This window comes from Nicotiana sylvestris, chromosome 2, assembly GCF_000393655.2.
Source record: "Nicotiana sylvestris chromosome 2, ASM39365v2, whole genome shotgun sequence".
NCBI classification, from domain to species: domain Eukaryota; kingdom Viridiplantae; phylum Streptophyta; class Magnoliopsida; order Solanales; family Solanaceae; genus Nicotiana; species Nicotiana sylvestris.
The window spans coordinates 168,511,455-168,517,970 of record NC_091058.1 but is presented as its reverse complement, the minus strand read 5'-3'; the positions used below and the strand labels follow the sequence as shown (position 1 = coordinate 168,517,970).

Sequence of the window (6,516 nt, the reverse complement as noted above, 5' to 3'; positions counted from 1 at the left end):
CATTCTTTCAACAAGTACTCTCTTGGGCGATTATACCACATGCGCGCTGATTGTTTCAATCCGTATAAGGATTATTGAAGCTTTATTTAATAAATTTCTTGGAAACCATAATATGCTTCAGAACAATTTAAATCCTTCAATCATTTCCATTATACGCATATCAAGTTTTTCATATATTGCCAGATTAAAACCTGAAATGCCAAGATATTTACAAATCTTCTTGTGACACAAGCCGTCGTTATGTCTATCGACTTGTCTTTCTTCGCACCAGAACACATTTATACCTTCACTGGCTTTATACTTTCAAGTGTTTGGACTATCCGTCCAACTTCACATTTTTCAGGTGAAATCAATCTTGATTGCGTATTTTTTATTTTATTTTATTTTGGCCAATCATTTATTTGTCCAAATTTCATGACAGATTTGAGCTCAAGATCCTTGTCAATATTAATAATATTGAGCACTACATTATATTAACAATATCGTCGAAGATCACTTTACGTCGGTTCCATTATTACCTAATAAAAACATAACTTATTGAGATCTCTTTATCTCATTATTTTCAGGTAACTGAGCCTCTCACATGACGTCTTACGAAGTGTTATGTCGTGGTGCTCTTCTAGATCACTTGCCTCCTTATTATGACCATCTTGAACATTTGCCCCTCTCCTTCTTCAAGGAGTTGTATCTTTAGAACCGATTGGTCTGTTATGCTTCATGCGTGCCATAGATTATGTCCCTCATGGACTTTATTCTATTTGGAGCATTAGCAGCTGAAATATGACATTTAGCTTTGGGTCAGCAAATGCGTCTGGCAATAATTTATAAATTAATTACCACTTGAACTTCAAGTTCATATTTTCTTGTACGAGGATCTATATGTATTCATAATAATTTATTTCACATATCACTTTCTCAGCTATCCATTTTCTCCCCCTAATGTTGGAATCACCAACACATTTCCCAACCTTCTTTGGGAACTCATCTTTGTGCATTGTGGTGGTATAATTAAATCATATAGCACATTCATATTTCTATATAGAAATTATTTGGTTCCTAACCCTGAACCGATTGTGAAAGGGAGAAATTTTCATAACATGGCTAGATGCATACAAGTGCTGGTGTATATTACATAATACATCTCATTTCATTTTTGGGAGTTTTGTTCTCATAACCAATGATTTAGCTATAATTGGAGGCATACAATTTTCGCTAAACCAACTTGAATTTAAACCAGTATTATCAAGATAAATCATCATAATTTATATTCTGGAGTTGTGCTCTAATAATTTGAGCAAGCAATCTTGCAAAAGACAAACTGCAAGTTGATAACAAATGCACATGTTACCATAAAATAGATACAACTATTAAAATCATATAATAGTAAACGGTCCACATGGCAGGTGACTGGGCCCATATATTTATCACCTTTTATTCGTTCCAGAAATCAAGGGATTCAATCCCAACTTTTAACTGGTATATCATGAGAATAAGCAGCGCAGGAGAATTCTTGAAGAATATTCTATTACTTCAATATATGACAATGTAATTTTCAATTAATTTTTCGCATCATAATTGAACCGGGATGGTCAACTGGTCATGCCAACTAATATTTGTTTTAGTAAGCTTCTAGTTTACTTGTGGCATATGATTCCAGCATCAAGCTTATATTTGTGTAGTACAAATAGAAAGAAGATCGAGTAACCTTTCATATTTACCTGGTATAATTATAGAAATATGAAGATATTCAATCTTCCTTTCATTTATAGTCTCAATATGCCAACTACTTTGACTTATACATTTGAAACTCAAAAAGTTTCTTTTGAGACTTTACAATATCAATGTCATGAATAATTTTATTCATCCAGATAGTAAAAAATTAGTTTTTCGGAGCTCTTAACAATTTTTGTACTACAAGATCTTTTGCCACACCATTCATATGATAAATGATTCCTTCACGAAGAAAATTATATCATAATAAATTGTCTTGGTCAAAATCATTATAAGCAACGCCATTTTTTTCTTTAATTTTACCTTTAATAACTTTTATAAGGAATGCCAAAATATTTTGGGGTATCACATGTACGAGACCAATGACATATTCATGTAACCACACAATAATATTTATTCTCTTTATTTCTCTCAAACCTCCCTCAAAGGTGAGTTGTGTGGTATTCATCCAATCATGCCTTGCATGTCTTTATTCATTACTTTTATCACATATTACTACATTCACCTTTAGGAATGAGTCTGCATTCTCAATGCTTATCACAAGTCACATTCTCTTCAAGGAATGGATCATAATCAGCGATGTGCTTCATACCAATTTGATGGTAAACATTGCCTTCACATTTTGAAGGACTATTTTGAGAACCCTTGTTGTTCTCCTTTTATAATCATTGTGATGATTATTATTATTTGGAACGCTCACGTTCATTGTTCAACCACTTGTCTTCATTTAGAGTTATATGCACTGCTACCACATTCACTTCAAGAATGAAGCTAATCAAGTGGGACAATCTTCATGCCTTTTCATGAAAAATATTTTTTTCTTTAGTCATCATTATATCATCAATATGGTACATTGGGACTCAAACCCAATGTCTTACCAATATAAAGGCATGTTAGGCCATAATAAATTGGGACTCAAACCCAACTCTTATCATTATGGAGCATCAGGACTTGATCCCGATGTCTTACCCTCAATCAATGACATAATAGGCTAAACAATATTGAGATTCATTCTCAAGCCTTAATTTCAATCACATGCCAAGAAAGTTGTACACAGTTAATTTGCAACTTAGCAAATCAAATTTGCTTTCTTAAATAAGTGTACAAATCTCAAATAAGTGTAAAAGCTTTATCAATTATTTGTAGCATCTATATGAAATACAACCGTTTGTAATTAGAATATTTCTTCTAAATTGTATTAGAGTTTAAATGGATCATAAAATAATTATCATAATATTTATTGAACCTCTCGCAAAAATATTGTTGTTTTCGGGGTATATCCTATCTATTGGATTTGATTTAACGCCATGACTTTCCTTCATTCAATTCAACCAAACAATTAGTGAATAAATTTATCAAAAGTACAACATATAGGTAACAACACATATATAGTACTAATACATAAATTCAGCATTTATATTACCTGAAAAGTGACACTATAGGTAACAACTTACCAGTTGTAGCTTATGGATCATTCATATAAAATACTTGAAAATGGTAAGTCGGTAGCAAGCATCAAGTAGATCATGAATACTCGAAAATACCTCTTCTAATAGTCATACTAATCATTGTTTGCTTTCAAATGATACGACCATAAATTATGAAGTATACTTTCTCAATAGCTGGTTTGGTTTCCAAATTTCAAAGAAGTAATTAATCAACCTAGATAAAGATGTGAAGTATTTCTTGTTTTCTTCAAGATGATTTATGCTTCTAATCAGTATGACCAATTTTATTTTATTTTTAAATTTTTTTATTCCTTTTTTTGGGTACTATATGCAAGTGTAAAAACCCAAAAGGAAAAAAATATTCATCCAAGTAAAAGAAAATGTTAAAAGCGGTAGGACAAATTGAAGATAGTTAACACACAAATATGTATAAAGCAATTTATATAAAATATCCTTGGTTACCATGACATGCATCATATTAACAATTAACTATTACTATGATTTTCACATATAGAACTTCGAAAATTTTATTCCATTCATGTGATATAAAAGATGTAATATTAATATGTGCTTATGCAATACGGGTGTAGTACGAAGTTGTGTGCATATGAGATTTTAAAGGAATGACAAGTATAAGATAATCATACCTTCTTACGTTTCATTACTTACCATATGTAGTTTCTCTTTACATTTAACCATGTGATGATATGTATAGCTTCTAATTGCAATCTTTTCGGATGTAGAAATTTTTTTGTAGATATATATACAATTGGTTAGATACTCGTGCTGATAACGTGTTATGAAATAAAAGCAATTTAATAAAACATGAACAAGAAATAGAGATGGAGAGAATGAAGAGATTTTCTTCTTCAATTGTGTGTATTTTCCTATCTATTACAAGGCCTTTATATAGGTATAAAAAGTGAAGAAAATATGTCATGGAATATGTCATTGAACATACAAATTATGTCATTGAATATGTCATTAAGCATTTGAGATGAAGATCATGGAGGAAGAGTAGACATCCACCATAATATGATATTTATCATAACAAGGACTATATTTACACGACTTTTAAAATTAGAGACAAAATGTAAACAATAACCTAAAAAATGAGCATTTGCGCAAATCAGTGTTAGTTAGAGCACCTTCTCAATTAATGTTGTCCTAGTGCGTACAGCTAGGGTGTCAATGAATATTTAAAAACCGATTAAACCGACCGAACCGTACCGTACCGAACCGATTTTTAGGTATCTTTTAATAAAACCGTAGGTTTTTATATAAATCTATAACCGTACCGATAATTAGGGTAGGTTTTTTATTTTATGAAAATAAACCGAAAAATTACCGAACCGTACCGAATAAATTTATATGTGAAAAATATATTTATATAGTAAGTTTAAAAATAATAAGTTATTAAATTTTCCTTGTGTCTTAGAATTATGAAAACAACTACAAGCCAAAAAGTAATAAAATCAAAATTATAATTCCCAAACCTATTATGCTATCCCATTGAAACTAAATTATTTCCAGTATATTCACCAGCAAGACATAAGATATTTGTTGCGATTATGAGTAGCAAACTACGATGTATTGACTATGTTTTCTTTCGTATAATTTAGATTTATCTTTTTGAATATTTAATCTTCTATAGACTTTATTCTTGAGTCTCAGTCCCAGCTTGGTTAATATCTTTCCACTTGAGTGATTTATATTTTCTTTATATTAATTTATTTAATTTCTTTTACGTTGTTGTTGAGTAGTTGATGGATCTATATTTTAGTCATCTTTCATATTTTCTTAATTCATCACCCTTTAAAATGTAAAAATATTTAGAAAGTTTTGCTAAGTCCTATAAAAGTACATATGTTATTCCATTCTACTTCTACTAGTGACTTTTATATGACATATAAAAAAAATACCGAAAATTAACCGAACCGTACCGGTACCGAAGAGAAACCGATATGGTTGGGACGGTTTCGAAAAATCTAATTTTGGTTATATATAATAGAATAACCGAAAAATTGGTATAGTACAAAAATTACAAAATAACCGCCCGAACCGAACCATCCACACCCCTACGTACAGCCGTACAGATTTAAAAGCTATCACCAAACCTTAGCCATTCATATCTAACCACATTAATATTTATTTCTTTTGCAAACCCATTGACAATTACCCCATATGCATGCATGTTCTTTGACTCGTCGGTCATATGGCAAAAAAAAAAAAGGATACATAGTTCTATTTTCTAAGGAATTGACTAAAGAAAGATAAATCTTAGTGGTGTTTGCTTCAAAAATTTGTAGACAAATTTTGACAAAAGAAATTTGTCATTTCGTATAAAAGCTGTTTTCAATCATATATTAAGGAGAAATTTTTTAAATTTTTTGCAAAAGCAGTTTTCTTTACAAAAAAACTAAAAATTAAGTATGCAGGAAAATTTTAATCTTTATATTTCGTTCTCATTCCATATATCCTTATGGTGTATGAATAAGTGCAATGTACGCATGAGGGCTTCATTCGCAACTAGTAGTATATTTTCTTACCAACCCATTATTCTTTTCAACCCTAGTTCCAAAAATTAAATATATATTTTGTTACCAACCCGTTCTTCTTTTCAACCCTATTTCTAAAAATTAAAAAAAGAAAAAAAAGATATAAAAGAGAGGGATAAAATTGTCAACTTTGATTCTGCCACTTATTTGTATAGTTACATCTTCTTCTGTCCTTGGTTCCTTTTCAGATCTTTCTCCTATGTCTCATGACCAGCTAGTTATCAAGGATAAGCTATCACTAGACATTAATTATTTTATTACAAACTTGATACCTTGTAAACGTTAAAATTTTGAAACATACTAATATAAATTGTTATATTCGATATTGACACCTCATACACGTAAAAAATACTACTCCTTCCGTTTCAATTTAGATGATACATTTTCTTAATTAATCCGTTCAAAAAATAATGATATATTTTTATAATTAGAAATAGTTCAATTTTAAACTTATCATTTTACTCTAGAAGCTTTTATAACCTCACAAATGTAATAGCCCCACAAAACTTTTATTCCTTAAGCTTTTAAAGCCACAAGTTTTAAAAATCTCCATTTTTTCTCTTAAATTACGTGCCGAGTCAAATTACCTTGTCTAAATTAAAACGGATGGAGTATGTAAAATTAAAAAATTTGTGGTCATATATTCGCGCTCCTCGAGGAACTTTTCCGTTGAAAGAGAGCAACAAACCGGTTAACTAGGAATCCCAAACCTTTTCTTAGCTTTCGTTACGTTTGGATAAGAGTGGAAAACGGGCGGGTCGGGTCGAAAATGGGTAATG

The 6,516-nt window shown here is 30.5% G+C and overlaps 1 long non-coding RNA gene across 2 annotated transcripts; it reads right to left on the bottom strand.

Annotated features, from left to right (window-relative positions):
- Positions 1-447: 447 nt before the first annotated feature.
- Positions 448-4,056, bottom strand: LOC138886424 (uncharacterized). Of its 2 annotated transcripts, none has more exons than XR_011405151.1 (2): positions 3,849-4,056; positions 448-773 (listed from the first exon to the last, which is right to left on the bottom strand). It is a non-coding gene; the product is annotated as an uncharacterized lncRNA (long non-coding RNA). The 2 variants fall into 2 exon arrangements; XR_011405152.1 differs by having other exon boundaries at positions 3,827-4,038.
- Positions 4,057-6,516: the final 2,460 nt, after the last annotated feature.